Consider the following 19,719-nt stretch of genomic DNA (forward strand, 5'->3'; position numbering starts at 1 on the left):
CATACACCTGGGTGGTCTTTAAATTAGAAAAAGTTTTTGCCAGAGATCCTCATTTGGGCCCTGCAGTCACACTCCTTTCCATGCTGTCTGCCCCTGTAGGTTGGGAGAAATGAGGTGGGGTGGGGGCGGGGGCCTCTGACAGGGTACTGCTGGGGCCATCCATTGTCCTGCTCTTCTCTGTGGCTCACACATGTTCCTCTGAGCCGTGTTTCCTCCCCTGGACTCCTCCCTGGGCAGGCCAAGCCCGGGCGGGGACAGTAACAAAGCAGGGGCAGAGGCAGGGATGGGGGGTGGGAATGAGGAAGCAGCCATTTTAATTTTAGCATATGCGTAGGGTTTTAGATCCTTTTGAAAATTAAATTGTTTATGTTATGGTTTGGTATCATTTTATTTTAAGCATCGGATCTGGAGCCAGGCTGTCTGGGTCAAAATCTCTGTTCTGCGGCCGTGTGGCCCTGGAAACTGCACCTCGGTTGCCTCGTCTGTAAAATGGGCATAATCAAAGCTCTACCACATTGGGCTGCAGGGAGGAATAGTGAATTCATATGTTAGACTGGATGTTCACCCTGGTTAGTTGCTGGTGACAGCCTCTGGGGGTATAGGTCTGCCCTGCTGCCCTGCACCGAGATACTTCCCTCCGGGAGTTGTTTTGTGTCGTCGAGACACCTGGACATTTGTGACCTCACTCAGTACCCTCTTTCTTATTTAAAATCACTAAGAAGGAAGATTCTTGGGGTCAGTTACGAGGCTCCAGGCCTCTTCCTAGGTCTAGGTGTTTTATATCTGGTCTCAGGCTCTCCCGGGGTAGGTTTGCCCATTAGGTATAAGTACATCTCAAATATCACATGGGGACATACTTATACTAAAAACGTTTTTATTGATTATCTGAAATTCAAACTTAACTGAGTATCTTGTATTTTTGTTTGTTAAATCAGATAGCCCTACTTGGGGATTTTCCTCGCTGGTGTTTTGGTTGGCCGCCCTACATCCCTAACGTGGAGAGAGGTCAGCACGGTTTCTGGAGCTGGTTTCTCACAGGAATATTCTAAAGCTCCAGAGTAGATGGAAGGAGGGGGGGGGATGTCAATGAGAATACAAGTCTCCTATTTCTTATAAAGATAATTAGAACCATTCTCAAAGTAGCTGTCCATGGCTGCCCAAAAGAACAGAAGAATAAGCCTTTTGGAAGTTTTGTGTTTTTTTCAGACTTAAATGTAGTATTTTAGCTCGCGTGCGCCCGTGTGTGTGTTTGTGTGTGTGTGTGCATGAGTGTGTGCGTTAGGAGAGCAAGGGCTGTGGGAGGGATACAATTAGTGGCTTCTGTACATCTGGGCTGTGTTGATGGGTCCTATGAACTATGTGATTTATAACATACATGCCTTTCATTTTTGTATAAACATGTAGAATGTTTAGCCAAATGGTTGAACCGTTTGGGACAATTGCTTGAAACATTCCAAGTTCTTTTTGCTTTGTTAACTTTTTTCTGAGTTACTGAAAGTTCTAATTCACTCATGAATGGGTGAGATTCAGGGGAGGAGGAATCCAACACAGGAGGGAGCGTATTTGTGTTTCAGAATTTGCCAAGGGAACCACCGGACGAGCCAGGCTAGGCTTTTGTGAGTGTTATGTGAGGGGAGGCTGATAAAAATTATTAGTATTACTTATAATCCATGAGACGTGGTAAAATTACTGTCTTAAAGGAGGTTTATTAAGAGAGTCCGGTTTATAGACGATGTTTCCCACTGAGTCAGATCATCATCCACTGGGCCTGTGAGTGAGTAGGGTTGGCTAAGTGAGAAAGCTCTTTAGAAAATTGTGTGTGTGTGTGTGTGTGTGTGTGTGTGTGATACTGCTCTAGGAGGTGGTAAAACAACACCCAAGGAGGGACCCTCAGGATGGAGTAGTCCCTTGCTGACTCATCTGAGGAGGAAGTGCGTTAGGTTCTTACTGCTTTCCAAGTGGTTGTTTTCTTTGATTTGCAAAGCCGCGGAGACATAGAATTTAATATTCGTTCCATCAGTAAGTTCTCATCCAAGTTCCCCCCAATAAATGAATGAATAAGTAAATAAATCAGTAACTGAGGTCACAATTTCTTAATTAAGTCCTACAGGAGACGGCTAGGAAGTATTGTACCTAAATTCTATTTCTAATCTACATTTGGAGTGGCTCCGTGCTGTTTCAGCGGCACGGAGCCTGTCCCTTTCTAAAGCAAGCATGAGCTCCTCTGCCTTTTAATTCTAAGCTTCCCTCCCAGCCATCCAGGCACAAAGTTGCCAGCGTTGTTTGTAGCGTGGCAGGAAATCGGTGACGAACTCTGAGAAATTAAAGGAGCCGGGGATTTCAGAGTAAAAAATATAATGGAAGCCACTCTTTGGCAGAAACTGTTCCCAACACACGGGCAGCAATCACGGGCCAACAATAATATAATTTGCATTTACCCCCTTTACCTGCAAGAAAAGTTAACTTTGTTTCCTCCCATTAATTACACTGACAAAGTATCCTGTTACCAATTCTGAATAGTTTGACTGAAAAAGATCCCCTTTTCCTAAATCCAACTGTAGCCAGCAGTTTTGGTCTGACTTTTGGGGGTGAGGCAGTCCAGTTAAGCGTCTAGGCAGGGCACAGGTCATCTGTGACACAGGCGGCCCCCGCCCCGTTTTAAGCTGTTTTCCTTAATTACCACGAGACGAGAGGGGCTCTCCCTCTGCCGGCAAAGTCTCGGTACCTGCTGGCTCGCTCCTTCCTTTCTTTCCCAGGAGGGCCCATCCTCTTTCTTCTCAAATCCTATTTAATTTTTGCATTTCCTGATTTTTATCTTGGGAAAACAAAAGCCAGCTGCAGTCACTTAAGGAAACAGCTGAAGGGTGCTGGCAGGTAGAGGTCTTGCAGGTTTCCAGTCTCAAATGGTGAGAACCCAAATGCGGCGTGTCAGGTTGCAGTGACTTCGGCACTTCTCAGCTCCCTTTCTTCTTCCTGCACGCGCGCGCGCGCACACGCATACACACACACGCACACACACGTGCACACGCACGTCCCTTTTTGCTCGCCTCCTGCCCAGGGTCCCCCTCACTTTCTACAGCTGTATTTCTAATCAGCAGAAGATACATCTTGCTTGGAGCCAACACGCCTTTTCTCCGCGCATTCTTAACCTCCTATCTTATGCATGGATCACTGGTTAGCTTAGAAATGCACAGACACAAAGGAGAAGCTGACATTCGATGGTTGACGGCCATAATGGCTGTTTATAAACCTAATCCATCACGTTTAGTGGACACCTCCATTTTTGTCCCTCTGAAAAGGTATAAATAATAAAATGGGATAGCTCCAGCTCGGAGGTGCCTTGGTAAATATTTTAACTATTTACAAGATCGCACCAATCACAAAAGAAGCATCTGTACCATCCACAGAAGGGCCCCTAGCCATTAAAGAAGACCCAGATGGTTGCTACCGTTCGACCAACAATAACATCTCTTGATGGGAGAGCTTTTGTGGCGTGGTTTACATTTTTTTTTTTTTTTTTTTTTTTACAAACCACATTGTGAATTTTCATATCACATCCTGAACTTGTCTTCCTTTTTCTCTGCCGGCCCCCAGCAACCTTTCTAAAGAAAATCTCCCTAAATAGCCTCCCCCTACGAAAAGAATGAGGCCTTGAAGGATCATGGCAAATGGATGTTTCAAAGCCCAATTCAGAGGCAAGTCTGTACAATTATAAACTGGGCCTTCTCCAAGTCCAAATATTGACATGGGCCCACTCATTCTGTGGGTAAACACCCCAGTTGAGCCCCGAATGCACCTTGCCATCTAAGACTGAGTGCACAACTCTGGCTCGTTCGGTTTCAATTTACCCTTTCCTGCCAAGGCTTAGAGAACAGTGCAGTGGGGCCCAAGGAACTCCAAGGGTGACCTTTGGAGTTAAAGGTATTTCTTCTTTTTGGACCCTGTGCCTGACTCTGGGGGGGCAGGCCGGCAGCGAGGATAGCGTGTGGCTCTTGACATCTTTGGGCAAGTCAGATCGCTTTTTTGTTCTGAGTATGGAGCAAACGGAGAGAATTTGCAGCCCGTAGCTGCTTAGTAACTGCTGGGAACTTAGGTTGTTTCTAAAGCACCAGGAAACCCAGCTTTTTAGTGACACGGAGATGGCAAACAGAGAGCAGGAGAGCGGCGCCCGAGTCCCGGAGCAGATCTGATTCTGAGTCTCAGCTCGGGGGGGCCCCACGGCAAACGCCTTCTCCACGCCGAGCTTCGGTTTCCAGGCTGTATCACCCGGGCACCAACAGCACAAACCCCTGAGGGTGCCTGTGTGAATTACCCAAGATGATATATTTAAAGCAGGGAACTAAGCGCTCCATAAAGGTTGCTATAATTAATACTGACAAACCCATCACGGAGCGATCAAATCTTTTGAAACTAGAAGATGAGGCAGGCAGCAATTTCAAGGTTTCTGCAAACAGCATGGGTATTTGAAGTTTCCTTCCGGGGGTGGGGGTGGGGGCGGGGGTGGGGGTGGGGGCGGGGCTGGGGGTGGGGGACAGAAACCCCAAACCATGTGACCACCACTCTCCAGGTCTAAACGTTCATTTCTTTTCCAAAGGCTCTATTTAATTTCGGAGCTCCCACTTTCCAAATTTGGTCAATAAAATTAACAGCCTCCTTTTGAGTGGAACATCACACCTCCAAATGAGCTCAAGCTGGCGCAGGGATTGTCCTGCGGAATGTGAGATTTACATTTTACAGCTCCTCGCCAAGTAATGAATGAATCAGAGCTCGTAAACAAACGATCCTCGCTTCCCTTGTTCCGTGGACCCCGACGTGGGGTGTGTGCTGCAAAGAAAAATATTTATCCTGTTTGTGTGGCGCTGGGTCCCTGAATGGCCCACCAATAAAACAACATCATAAAGGGCATTTCACAGCTGAGCTCGCAATTTAATAAACAGATGCAAACAGAAGGGCTTGGAGGTCAACAATTAAAAATAAACCAGCCCGACGTTCTCCTTGGAATTCCCCTTCTCTATAAAGTAGAGAGGACCAGGCCCCCACAGCTGTGGCAGGGCTGGGGGAGGGGTGGGAAAGGAGCTCAGGAGGGCTGTACCTGTTCTCGGTGATTATTGCCACAACTCTCTCTCTAGCAAGAAAGGGCAACTTCCAGAGCAGATGAAATGCAACTCATGAGCCCAAAGAGGCCAGAAAACGGTACAGTGACCTTGGCTGGCTGCAAAGGCGGCCTGTCGATTTCTCTAGTTTCTGTGCCCAAGACCCTACGTGTTGGAGCAAAAGATCTGAAACGGTGGGGAAGCAAAGACCGGCTTCTGTGTGGTTGGTTTCGGAATGGGTTTTCCACTTAAATCCGAAAGTGTGTGTGTGTGTGTGTGTGTGTGTGTGTGTGTGTGTGTGATGTCTGAGAAGGAACGAAGGCACTGAGCAAAGGTCTGGAAAGTTGGTCACAGGCACCATTCTGTACCCACTTTGCCCCCTACCCTCTCTCAGCGCTGCTCAGGTCAAGGCTGCCCACCACGTGGGCACACGTGTCAGCGCCATCTTGCCCACCACGCGGGCACACCTGTCAGCGCCATCTTGCCCACCACGCGGGCACATCTGTCAGCGCCATCTTGCCCACCACTCGGGCACACGTGTCAGCGCCATCTTGCCCACCCCACGGGCACACGTGTCAGCCCCATCTTGCCCACCACGCAGGCACATCTGTCAGCGCCATCTTGCCCCACTTGGCCTGTCACTTCAGGCTCAAATACCATCTCTCCCTGCCTCACTTTCTCTTAAGTTAAAGGCGGGTGGTGGGGGGGGGGGTTGGTAAGAATAGTACCTGGTTGCTGGCTGAAAGTGTTGGCTGAGGATTGGTGAGGTCGTTGGTGTAAAGCTCTTAAGGCCGTGTTTGCAAACAGCAAGGCCTCAAAAGTCCTAGTTCTTTCTAATAGTATCTGTGCGGTCTCAGGGGCTCACGCTTTCTTCTGGCCCAGAGAATTCCACCGTGGCAGGTCTCACTCACCTACCTTGAGAATGTGCTGGAGGCCTGCAAGCCCCCCATTCTGACGCGCTCACCCTCACAAAGTCCCAAGTGCCTACCCAGCGAATGCGGACAGCCTCCCCACATTCCTCTGCTGATAAGAGGGGAAATGAAGGATGGGTCTAAAGATAACCATTTGCTCTGGGGGACAGACCTCCCATGAGGACCCATCTGGCGGTCAGGCAGGAGCACTGTGTCAAGTGCCCCCCCCCCCCCCCCCACCTCCGAGAGTCTTCGGTGGAATTATGGACCAAGAAGTTCGTTTTCTTCACACGTGAAGAGTAGCGACGGTGAGCTTGAGAAATCATTCAAGCACCCCGTATTCAGGTGGACTTCCCAAACGTACCAGGGGCTCCCACGCTGTCTGGTGGCTCATCTTGGGCTGTGTTCTGGGTTCTTGGGGCTCCTCCCCTTGAATCATGTAGACTTGAGTGTAAGTCCCTCCTCTGCCTTTTTGTGTTTTTCTTCTTCAAGCAACCAGAACACGCGAGAAACACCTCCAGGGAACAGGATGGAGTCTTCCTCTCCTGTTTCTGGTGTCGAAGACATATTTTCCTTCTCTGCAACTATTTATTTAGTATGAAGGAAAAACCCTCTCCTGTGCACTGTCTCATCTACTTCCCAGGACAGGCCTGAGTGGGGACTGTTGTTCCCTTGATGTCACCGAAGAGACAATGGAGGTTGTGACGCGTAGATCATCCCATCGCTGAAAAGAAGCAAAAGTGGACGGTTTTCATCTGTAATTCGTAGTTTTTCATTTTGAGCTAGGACTGAACTTTAAAAAAGCCAACTACAAGGAAATAAAAACAGTCATACAGAAAAAAAAAAAATTTAACTATAAATGCACAGTTGAACAAATCATCACAAAGCAGCTGCCTGCGTAAGTACAGTCCAGGTCAAGAGAGAGAAATCTGCATCCCTCTTTTGTTCCTTTCTGACCAGGACACCTAGAAGAGACTAGCCACCATTCTGACTTTTCTAATCACCATTTTCTTCTTTTGTTTTATGTTTTTGCCACCTATGTGAGTATCTATAAACGATATAGTTGAGTTTGCTTCTTTTTTTTTTTAAATTTATTCATTTTTGAAAGAGAAAGAAAAAATGAGGAAGTGGGAGAGGGGCAGAGAGAGAGGGAGGCCCAGAACCCGAAGCAGGCTCCAACCTCTGAGCTGTCAGCACCGAGCCTGACGCGGGGCTTGAACTCACGAACCATGAGATCGTGACCTGAGCCGAAGTTGGACCCTTAACCAACTGAGCCACCCAAGTGCCCCAAGCTTTCCTTCTTTTTGAACTTTACAAGATAGGTGCGTACTGTATTTATTCATTTGTGTTTTCTCCTTTTCTTTGGTACTAGGCTGATAAGATTCATCCATATTGCTGAGTGAAGCCATGGCACGTTCCTCCTCTTTATTCCTACAGTATATTCCATTTGGGGGCTGTATCCTGATTTATTCGTCCGCACTAGGTTGGTTGACATCTGAGCTGTTTCCAGTTTGGGGTATGTATGGTAGACTGCAAATATTCTTTACATCTGTCCCTAGGCGTGCCCTCTGCCAGACTTTGGCTAATTAAAAGAGGTGAAGGTACGCCAGGGGCGAGCCAACGCTTCAAGAAGCCTTGCATGTTTCCGTCTGCTCTCCTGTACCTCTGTCATCACCGTGAGAAGGTCGTGGGCATGGTAGGCTGCTCATGGAAAGAGCGTGATGAGAGATGTACCGAACAGAGTAAACTCAAAGAAGCATGAGCCCGACCAAGCTCAGCGAACTTGAGTGGATAAACAATAAATGCTTATTGTTGCATGATGCTGATATTTTTGTAGTTGTGTGTCATTCGGTGTCATTTAGCAACAGGTAAATGATACAAGCTTGTAAGCTTTGTGATAAATGTTCTTTTCTTTTTTAATGTTTATTTATTTTTAGAGAGACAGAGCATGAGCGGGGGAGGGGCAGAGAGAGAGGGCGACACAGAATCCGGAGCAGGCTCCAGGCTCCGAGCTGTCAGCACAGAGCCCGACAAGGGGTTCGAACCCACGAACTGGGAGATGGTGACCTGAGCCGGAGTCAGATGCTTCACAGGCTGAGCCACCCAGGCGCCCCTGTGATAAATGTTCTTATCAAAATCAGTCATTTTAATTCAGATTTCTCAAACTCCAAAGCCCGAGTTCATTCCATTTCACTGGACCTCAGTCTCTTTTTCTTTTTCTTTTGTATTTTCCCAGTAACATCAATGAAAAATGTCATCGAGAATTAAACATCAGACTCCTAGCTTAAGGGTCAAGATGCAAACATGTGTGGTTGCAACCACATGGATGGAGGTAGAGAGTATTCTGCTGAATGAAAGAAGTCAATCAGAAAAAGACAAATACCATATGATTTCGCTCATATGTGGAATTTAAGAAACAAAACAAGCAAGCAAAGGGAAAAACGATATGAGAGAGTGAGAGAGACAAATCAAGAAACTGACTTTTAGGGGAGTCTGGGTGGCTCGGTCATTTAAGCATCCGATTTCAGGTCGGGTCATGATCTCACGGTTTGTGGGTTCGAGCCCCGCCTTGGGCTCTGTGCTGACAGCTCGGAGCCTGGAGCCTGCCTCGGATTCTGTGTCTCCCTCTCTCTCTCTCTGTCCCTCCTCTCTTGTGCTCTCCCTCTCTCTCAGAAAGAAAGAAAGAAAGAAAGAAAGAAAGAGAAGAAACAGACTTTTAACTGTAGAGAACAGATGGTCACCAGACGGGAGGTGGGTGGGAGATGGGTGAAAAAGGTGGCAGGGATTAAGGAGGGCACTTGTCCTGGTGACCACTGGGTGATGAAACTTGTGAATTACTATACTGCACACCTGCAACTAATTTCACACTCTATGTTAACTAACTGCAATTAAATAAAAGCTTAAAACCATCCATGGCTTTATGAGCTTTCTACATATCTCTTTTGTCTTTATTCTAATCTATTTATTTCACGTGAGAAACTTCAGCTCTTCGAATCCCTTCTTGCCCACGACATCCTTTTTCCTTGCTCTCCTTTTTGAATCCTCTAGTGGAAATTATAGAAGGGTCAGACAGTAAAGGTATCCGGAGATCCAGATCAATATTTATTCTGGATCAGCGCGAATCCAGGGGTCTGAAACTGATGGCCCTTGGGACAAATTGGGTCCATAGACGTGTTTCGTTTAGCCTATAGAATGTTTTTTTTTTTTTATAAGAAAGCATCATTTTATTTTATTTTTTTTAACATTTATTTATTTTTGAGACAGAGAGAGAGAGAGAGAGCATGAACAGGGGAGGGTCAGAGAAAGAGGGAGACATAGAATCTGAAACAGGCTCCAGGCTCCGAGCTGTCAGCACAGAGCCCGACGCAGGGCTCGAACCCACGGACCACGAGATCATGACCTGAGCTGAAGTCAGATGCTTAACCGACTGAGCCACCCAGGCGCCCCAAGCCTATAGAATGTTTTAAAAATTTGAGCCAACGTGAGGGGGAAAAAAACCCCACAGGATGTTATGCAAAAGTCTAGATTTTAAGCTTTTCTAGATTAATATTAGTAATATTTTGAGAATATTTAGTAACAATGGGCCTGCAGCCCTGCATGTGAAACAGGAATGAAGTTGGGGTGTTTGTCTCCTTCTGAGGGATACATGTCTCTAATTTGCCACAGTCTTTACTATTCCTTATTGCCCCCCAACTCTGAGACTGAGTGTTGGGTGCCATCATAAGAGCCATTATGATACGGTTTTCTAATGATGGAGGAATATTTTTCTGAACCCGTGTCTAACAAAAGGGGAACAATAAAAGACACTGAGAGTTCCAATTTATTTTTCTGGCCATTAAGCCTCTTTGAATTTAAAATTTGTTTAAATGTTTATTTATTTTTGAAAGAGAGAGAGACAGAGTGTGAGCAGGGGAGGGGTCGAAGAGAGGGAGACACAGAATCTGAAGTAAGCTCCAGGCTCTGTGCTGGACGCGGGGCTCAAACCCTCGAGCTGAGAGATCATGACCTGAGCCGAAGTCAGATGCCCAGTCGACTGAGCCATCCAGGTGCCCCCATTAAGACTCTCTGAAAAGTCCCTCCCCAGTGGCCAATGTGCTATTAGATCTTCTCACTCAGTTCCCAGCGCTGAGACCTTCAAAGACTCCCCTTTATTGACCGAATAAAGTCCAGAGCCCATAGCCTGACATTCAATTCCTTCATAGTTTCAATCCCACCTTCCTTTATAGCCATGTCTCCTAACCTACGTGCTGTGACCCGTAGGCAGTAGAAACCCTGTTCGTATATAAACTTCTGGATCTTCTGGATCCCCCTGTTGATTTCATATCCTCTTATTTGGGCCCTGCTTTTTCCTCCTCCTGAATGTCCATCTTTCTTGAATGCCATTTATTTCCCGTCCGTTCTGTTAAAATGCAGCCCCGTCGCTAAGGATTAAACTCTAAGTATGCCTTCCTTTCTGATGCCTTCTCGGGGCTCCACTGTCAGTATTCATGTCCGCATTTAAACACAATAAGAGTACAAAGAATGTTGAATGAATGTTAGAACCAGTGGCTTAGAGAACGAGGCCTTTCTGCTCACCATCTTTCTTTCCTCCTGGGAACCTCACTGCACTATTTTACCCCTTCAGCCATAGTTGGTTGTTTGGGATTGGACATCAGAGGCAACCTAGTCAATTATAGTTCTAATCTCCCGCTAGAGCTGGGTAGCTCCCAGATTGGGCACGTGGTCAGGGCTAAGCCAATCAGAATCCTTCCCTGGGACATTTTAGTCTATCGCTAAGCAAGATCAGCAATCTCTCGTCAGTGGTGAAAGCTGTAAGCTATAAAGCTGGAGGTCTTGGTGGCCATGCTTCTCGCCATGCCAAAGAAGTCAGGCTACAGGTGATGAAAATTAAAAGAACAGGAAAAGAGAAGCTCAAACATAAAACAGAGAGTGATTCTGAATAGCATTCAAATCACTATTTGTTGTTTTCATTGTTCCTAAATTTAGGTCCCAAGGCCCCAGTTCACCACTGCGTGGAACTGGTGACTGTGGGCCTTCCAAAAACCCATATCTGAGTGTTAAACATAAACCTGGATACATAGAGTGGTTTAGAAATTATTTAGTGGAAAATAGGACATTCTAAAAAAGTGGCATAAGGTTCAATTGAAGGCCATGGAAATTTTTATTTCAAGCTGTTGGAAATGGATATTAAAACTAAATGAAATAATTTTACTGGGGGGGAAAAAAAACCTTCCCCGAGCTTGGATGGCCAAACTTTCCTGGAATCCATGAGCCAGTATATCCCCTTTTGTGACTAACCTAGTCTGAATCGCATTTCTGTCACTTCCAAAGCAGTCCCGATGGATATAAGCAGAGTGTGGACACAGATATAAAGAGAACACATTGTGTATTTATTTAATCCTACAGATTCATGATGCTTGAAAGTTGAAAAATGAATAAGACACTTGTCAGTGAACTCACAAATAATTATGATTTCTTATTCACCTCTGTGTACTCAGCACCTGGCCCCATGACTGGCACAAAGTAAGATTTCATAAATGTTTGTTAAATAAATAGATGTAAGACTCAGGATTATGGAATGTTAGCAAGGTGTAAGAGCAAAGGGAAGGAAACTAAAACTTCTATGGGGATGGGGAGTTGTAGATGGTGTAGGCAAGGTTTCCAAAAGTGCATGCATTTGAGCTGAGTCCTGAAGGGTGTGTAGCTGCTTAGCAAGCAGAAAGGGAAGGCAAAGTAGGAGTCTAGATGGAGGCGGTTGCATACGCCAAGGTGGAGGCATAAAATTCTAGAAACCCAAACAGCTCTATGAGGCTGGATTATGGCATTAGAGGAGGCTGGGAGAAGAGGCTGGTGAGGGAGGCTGGGCCGAGTAATGCAAATAGAGAAGATTAAATATTTACATAAGCTCATTAGTGACACTGTGGGCATGTGACAGGTATGATGTAGTTGAAACCTCCAAGGTTTAAGTACCCTGAGTGCAACTGTATCTTTTTGAAATTGATTACGTGACATTAATAGGCTCTTTCTCAGCTTCGCTGGTGATCATATTCATGATTTACTTTCATCTCTCATCCCTGGAGCCAGGAACAGTGTATCCTGACCCCCATCCTTCCTCTCACATCTTTCTCAGGAACTAAATATTAGAGGCTAGAGCCTTCCTCTGTGTGTGTGTGTGTGTGTGTGTGTGTGTGTGTGTGTGTGTTTTGTCCTCTATAAAGGTAAGCAATTTTGCTTCCAAATAATTAACAGACAAATTCTTATCATTATGAGGAACAGTAAAAAAGGGTTGGGGGAGAAAGATGCTGTATCACAAAGCTATTTTCTTGATCCTTTGCAACACCCACTAAATGTGATCCAACAAGAACTTGTTGGTGCCCTATAATCTCTAAGATCTCAAAGTACTCCAGGACAGAATGCCTTCCCCTATAGACCTTACAGCCCTGCTAAGGGGGCAAGATCGACCTCACTAACTTTGACAATATCACTTGCTTTTATAAGACATGTGTCCAATGATTAGAGCACAGAGTGCTTTTGTCTACATTCTTACATTTGACCTTATCTGTGCAGTGGACGGTATTCCTGATTGTCCTATATTAGGTAGTGGCTAGGGGCCACTGGAGAAAGGCAACACTGGGTTCAAACCCTGAATTGATTTTTATTAACTATGAACCAGTCAGGAGAGGGTAAGTTTTGCTGCACTAACAAAGAAAACCAGGATCCCCGTGATTGAACTCAGCAGGTTTATTTCTCACCTGCGCCTGTATTCACTGAAGGGTGACTGGAGGCCCTGTGCCTCCCATTCATGCTCCAGAACTCAGCACCAGAGGGCAGCTGTCTCCCCATGTGTTGCTTTAACAGATGGAAAGAGAGCTCTGGAGGGTCTCAGCCAGCGAAATGCCTTAGCTCCCCACAATTCACTGGCCAGAACTAGGCTTGTGTCCCCACCCATCTACTACCAGCCGGGCCACTTTCTAAAGGCAAGGCATCATCTTCATTCTTAGGTTTCTAGCAGTTAATGTAAAGAGGTTTATAAGCATTATGATATTTGCATGACTTCTGACGTCCGTCAAATGTGAAAACAGAATCTCATGGCTCATGGTAAGTGTAACTACTCCTGGGGTTAAAGGCAAAGGAAAATGTATCATTGTAATATTTTTTCATAGAGAAGCTGCCATGGGACAAAGTAAAGACACTTTCCTCAGTATCCTTATAACAAACACAGGAACTTCATTGGGCTTCTTTAATGCTGTTCTTGAACGTTGGCTGGTGGTAGAATACCAAAGGGCAGTCCAATGAAAGCAAATTTGTAGGGGTCCAGAACACAGAGGACCTGGCTGTCTGTGGTGCTGGTCTGATCAGGGTAGAGATTTTGGAGCCTATGATGGAGAATTTGCAAAATGGCAGTTCTCCCACCAATCCAGCCTGCTGAGGTGTTTCGTTGGTCTCTACATGGTTAGAACTTTTTGTCGTTGTTAGTTGCCAATACTTGAAGTCAAGAGATACCATATACAAATTTAAATTTTGAACTTTTATGGAAAAAATATATCTGTCAACTTTTTTTTAAATGTTTTTTTTAATGTTTATTTATTTTTGAGAGAGAGAGACAGAGAGACAGAGCACAAGCGGGGGAGGAGCAGAAAGAGAGGGAGACACAGAATCCGAAGCAGGCTCCAGGCTCCGAGCTGTCAGCACAGAGCCCAATGCGGGTCTCGAACTCACAAACCGTGAGAACGTGATCTGAGCCAAAGTCGGACTCTCAACCAACCGAGCCACCCAGGCGCCCCCATATCTGTTAACTTTTGACCAGATTTAGGCAGCACCTGTCTTCTATAAACGAGGTGTGAGCTGTCCAGCAACCCGTATTCTTTTCTGACCCTCTGTACTGTGGAATGGTACCTACCCCATCCCTGTTGGTGTTTGTGTTTACAGTTTCTGGTTTGTAGGACTGGAAGCATTGTATTCTCTTTAAGTAACACTTTGAATACTTTCCTCAGGTGAGATTTTTTTTTCAAGGTTTATTTATTTATTTTGAGAGAAAGAGAGCAAACATGTGTAGGGGAGAGTCAGAGAGAGAGAGAGAGAGAGAGAGAGAGAATCCCAAGCAAGTCCCCCTGCTGTCAGCACAGAGCCTGAGCCAGGGCCTGATCCCACGGTCCTTGGATCATAACCTGACCCCAAATCAAGAATCGGATGCTCAACCAACGGAGCAATCCAAGCGCCCCTCGCAAGTGAGTTCTTAAGTAGTAGTGACTTTGAGGTATTTCCCAGTCCAGAATTTGGGATTACTGTCTCCATTTTACAGATGACAAAATTGGATCTTGCCTAGAGTCATGGAACAAAATGATGGAACTTCAAAGGGCAGAGCTGGGATTTGATACCTGAATGTAACTAACGAGGCTCCGTGAGATCTAGTCCCCTCCTACTGCTCCGTCTCTGTTAACACTGCTCTCCCTTCAACTTGCTTTCCAAGCTCCAGCCTCATTGTCCCTCTTTCAATCCTTTGGACGTGTCATGCTCATTCCCACCTCATGACCTTTCCCCTCGTTCTTCCCTTTGTGTGAATTTCTTTGTTATTCCTTCTGGCTCCTCCTCCCATTTGTCCGACCCTAAGGGAGCTCATTCAATAGGTCAGCCATCTTGACAGGTGTCACCTAGGTTTAAAGGATGAGCCCTACCCTCCACAGGAAACTGGCACCGAAAAAATAAAGTAGCCAGTTAAATGTGTTGAACTGAACCTAAAAGTTAGTGTCACATCAGGGTGAGCCGGCCATGATAGGCTCTTCTATGAGAACTCATGCCCTGACCGCAAGAGCCGTGTAATAGACTGTGCATAGGAATTTAGACATGAAAGAGGAATTTTAATGCGCATCTAAAGCACTTGGGGAGTTTGTTGAAAACGTAGATTCTGGAGCCTTAACCCCAGAAACTGAGACCAATAAGACTTGGGTGATAGGCTTGGTTCAAGAGGAACACGCCAGAATGGCTAACCTGATGGTCAAAATATGAAAATACTCTTTACTTATTGGTAAATACCAAATTCTCCAACTGTCTTGGGAACACCACACCCATTGAAACTGCCCCGACCCCTAACCCAGGTCCTCTTGGATACCCCCCATAATTGGCAGACAAATGAGTTATGCCTTGCAGAGTTGGGTGCTTTGAAGTCTCTTGCATTCTGACTGGCACCATTTCCTACTATTTGTTTTGTGTAGTAATTTGTAATTAATTATTATTATTTGTTTCCTATCAAATGTTTTGTATTTGACTCCTGATAATAGGGCATGGGAACCTTAATTTCATAAGGGACCTAGAAACGTCTGACCTAACAGACATACTAGCCATACCTTTAGAAACACTAGTCTTCGGGCACCCGGGTGGCTCAGTGGGTTAAGCGTCCGACTTCAGCTCAGGTCACGATCTCACTGCTCGTGGGTTTGAGCCCCATGTCAGGCTCTGTGCTGAGGGCTCGCAGCTTGGAGCCTGGAGCCTGCTTCAGATTCTGTCTCCGTCTTTCTGCCACTCCCCTGCTCATGCTCTGTCTCTCTCTCGGTCTCAAATATAAATAAACATTAACAAAATTTTTTAAAATACTTTTAGAAACTTAATCTTATGGACTGATGGAACCAATGGTGATAAATGCCATGATCAAGGCCTGGAAAACATGAGGCAGGAATAGAAGAGGGACCTAGTCTTCTGGTGGTGGGGCATGGGGTTGTTGGAGAACCATCTGAGAAGACACAAAAGAAGCAATGTCTAGAAAGGTTCTCAGGAGCTCTCCAGGATGCAGAAGTATTAGAAGCCTCAGTTGCAGTCAAGTAATATTCTCAACTTAGCCAGAGATGAGAAGTGTCCATATATGCAAAGACAGGAGATTATTAACAGCTGCAGGGAGACTGAAAGCAAGATAGCAACACTGAGGCATAGAAAAGGAATTCCTCCTGTGGCCGAGGGACAAGGAAGGACCATCTCCCCCTTTCTGTGTTCACCCTACAAAGCATTACCCAAGAGCATCTCAGAGATGCATGTAGGGTTACAATAGAAATTGATGGAATTTGGAGTGTGTTGGCCGAGGAATCGCTTTTCAGAAACAGTATCTCTCTCCCTCCCATGCTTTCGTGAGAAGAGTATACTTCGTCACCTTTGACCTTGGACGTGATCACCTGACTTGTTTTGACCAATGACATTTGATCGGACTGAGGGCGTCAGAGACAGGATGTGTTTGTGAGGTTGACGGTGTAGCCTTCCGTGTCCGCCATCATTATAAGGAAGTCATGCTCCGATTAGCTCCCTGGTGCCAGGGGGAGGATGAGATCAGCCAACCTGCAGATATGTGAACTGAGTAAGTGCTCATTTCTCTATACAACTGTGGTTGTGGGTTACACCACGACAAAGGACCGGTGGAATGATGTATGTATGACAAAACCATGTCAAGGTCTGGAGAGGCCCACCCAAGTCAGACTGAACTGTCTTTCCTATTTTGCTCCACGGTAGCTAAAGGGATTGGCCATCGTTTCAGAATATTCTCTTAAGAATAGAAAAAAGCCAAAGGAATTCACATCTAAATACAATCATAATATAATTGCATTTTGACGGTTCGTTGAACACCCTACGTGCTAGATTCCATGGAATCTAGCTTTAGAAGGAATATCTCATGGAACTGAGATTCCTCTCAATCAGTCCCATGTGTCTATACTCTTTTTGGATAATCGTGAGGCCCAGAAGGGGACCAGTATGCAGACTGTGCATTTTTTGGTTCCTGTCTAGACCATTCAACCCAAAACTGAAATAGCCGAGCTGAATAAGGAGCTGGGCTGTAGGGGTTGAAGTAGGGGAAGGGTGAGGCTGGGGAGGGAAAGGGGACAGAAGGCTTAAAAATAGCGGGAAAGAATATTGCCTAAGGGCTCGGAGATAAACAACGCAGTTTCAGTGTCTCTTCCCATGACCCAAATCACGGGTCTTAAGAATGTGCACTGGTGTTTCTGAGTCGGGGAAAGGTGTTCGCTTTTCAGCGAAAACAAGGGGCCCACACCAAACAGCCTCTGGCTGTCTTACTCCAAGGGCACAGTGGGGTCAGCCTGGGACTCTATTGGAATCAGAAGAAGAATGTAATGCTGGCTGACAGGCCCTGGGTGTTACTGTGGTGCAAATCAAGGAATAAGGGCTTTGCACACACGATCTCCCTTCACAAGCCTCTGACACCTTGTGCCCAAATATCCCCATTGCATGTACGAGGAGACTAAGGCTCAGGGAGGCAAAAGCAGTTTCCAAAGTCGAGGGGCTTCAGGGGCTCACGTTAGGGTTCGGGTGTAGAATTTATGCTCACGTAAATTTAAAGCACTCATGAAGAATCACCCATGGAGAAACGGCGCTTTTGAATCTTGAAAAATTCCATTCCACTCCTGCCTCTGAGGAGCAAGGCAGGGGAAATGGTCGAAATCTCAGCAGGAAGGCTGCACCAGCTGTATTTTATCTCATTTCGGCTCATGTCATCAGTGGGGGGACTGTCGCATCCGAGTCGATTGTCTCAGGACAAGGCAAGAAGTTGCAGGAGCCTTTAGAAATCGGAGGAGTGTCCGAGTTTCTCCGCACGCCACACTGTCTGATCCAGATGAGTCCTGGCAGAGCCCGGGCTTTGAGGGGCTCCTGGGGCACCGACAGGTGAGAAGAGCCAGCCTTTCATTTCAGCCACGGAGAAGGTGAAATCAGAGAGGGGAGGTGATGGGCCCCAGGCTCCACAGTGACAAGGCGGAGATCCCTACCCCCAAGGCAGGTGGCCCCATCGCCAGAGCCACGCTCTTTTCTGCTGTGTCATGCTGCCCCTCCCTTGTCATTTCTGGGGTGTGACTCATGGTGGGAGATAATCCCGGGGCTCTGCCTTCCCAGGAGCTCTCTCCAACACATGTCACTTTCTGGTTTTGTGGAATGAGGGAAAAATTCCAAGAAATTAAATGTTTGTAAACCAGAGCGCTTTGTGTTGTCTCCGAGGGTTAACCCCTTTCTGGTTGTTTTATTTGTGTGTGTGTGTGGCGGGGAGGGGGGGGGTGGAGGAAGAGGCTTTCCCCCCCTCCCCATCCCATTTAAACAAATACCAGAGCTAGAGCTAATGGAGGCATTTAGAGGTGCGCCAGCCAGAGTAAGCAAGGAGAAAACCCTTACAGCCACAGTGTTTATGGTGGGGGAAATTCTTCGCAGGCTCTCGCACACACGAGTTTTGCCTTATTCTATCTTCGTGAGCACGGACATGTGTGACCGTGCCGTGCCCGCCATTCATGGCAAGACCCACTTGCTGAGTAGCCGTAACGTCTTACAGGGATTTCAGAGACCACGGAGCAGTCCTACCCGACGCAGTCGCATTGAAGACCGGCTTCATCGAGAATCTCTGCTCACAACGCGTAGAAATCTCCTTAGACCAGCTCAAGCACAGTGGAGATACCACTGAAAAGAATAGAAGGGTATCGCCCAGAAGGAGAAACGGATAAGAATCAGGACTTGGCAAGTCAGACAGAAACGCCTCAGTCTTTTCTTCCAGGGTGCCATGATGCCAGATTTGTGCTTCTCTCTATGAGGTTTATTTTTCTCTCGTTTCACAGATTTCCATAGTATTCTCGGCTGCAAATCAGAGACACTTCAGCTGTACCGGGCGGGGGGGTGGGGGGGGCACTATGGCCCTGCCATTTTTTCATCCAGACCAAGTTACGGTTGTATTTGGGTCACCGTGGCCATCGAGCAGTGGATGGGGAAACGCAGAGCTTGTTTGTCGACACGTCTCAGAGTTTCGCTCTGTGCCACCTTCCGTCATTTTTTTCTGGATGCCCGGGCAAGCTGCCTTCGCAGGAGGAGGGAAAGCTGAGTGATTAGAACGATGTGTATGTTTCCTTTCAAGAGAAAAGTTAATTTTATTATGAGCAGGTTATTTAGAAAGTGACAGCTTTGCAGCTGGGAACGCTTTTTTACCACTCCTCTATAATCTTAATGGCTAACACTTTTTTGATTGCTTATTATGTGCCAGGCAGGGCTCTTGGCACTTCCCACATATGGGCTCATTTAATTATCATGATAATCCGGTGCGGAAATGCAATCATGGGTTCCCTTTTACAATGCAGGAAACTGAGGCACAGGGAACTTACCCGACTGGAGCAAGGGCGAGCTGGGAATCGAACCCAGGGCCTGAACTTCACAGACTACTCTACTAGTTAGTATTTTGTGATGACTCTTAGCACATGCATCACTTGCCTGGCACGTCGTAGCCCTTTGTACATATCATGACATTAAGTCTGCACAAAAGCCATGACTGGCAGTCAGAACCATCGTGTAGATGAGGAAACTGAGGCACAGTGAGGTTAGATGGCTGGTCTCAAGTCAAGAGAGCTCATCGTGGCAGTGCTGGTCTTTGGACTCAAATCTCGCCCAGAGTCTGGGCTCTTCACCGCTGGGCTTCAGCTGCTAGCTTAACACAGACCTACGGAGGCTAGAGTCTTAGGCGAGAATGTGCTAGGGAACGGTCAGAAAATTAAAAAGGGGCGCTTGTGGGGCTCAGTCGGTTGAGTGTCCATTTGGGCTCAGGTCATGATTTCAGGGATCGTGAGTTTGAGCCCCGCGTGGGGCTCTCTGTTGTCCGTGCAGAGCCAGCTTTGGATCCCCCAACCCCCTCTCTCTCTGCGCCTCCCCCACTCGTGTGCTCCCGTTCCCTCTCTCAAAAATAAAAATAAACACTA

General features: G+C 46.5%; 1 long non-coding RNA gene across 1 annotated transcript; it reads left to right on the top strand.

Moving 5' to 3' along the window:
- The first annotated feature begins 1,506 nt into the window (after positions 1 to 1,506).
- On the top strand, positions 1,507 to 7,830 carry LOC109270941 (uncharacterized). The gene is made up of 3 exons (XR_002081757.2): positions 1,507 to 1,616; positions 7,377 to 7,487; positions 7,564 to 7,830. It is a non-coding gene; the product is annotated as an uncharacterized LOC109270941 (long non-coding RNA).
- The last annotated feature ends 11,889 nt before the right edge of the window (positions 7,831 to 19,719 follow it).

Source organism: Panthera pardus, unplaced genomic scaffold (genome assembly GCF_024362965.1).
Source record: "Panthera pardus isolate Hobbes unplaced genomic scaffold, ASM2436296v1 HiC_scaffold_18, whole genome shotgun sequence".
NCBI lineage: Eukaryota > Metazoa > Chordata > Mammalia > Carnivora > Felidae > Panthera > Panthera pardus.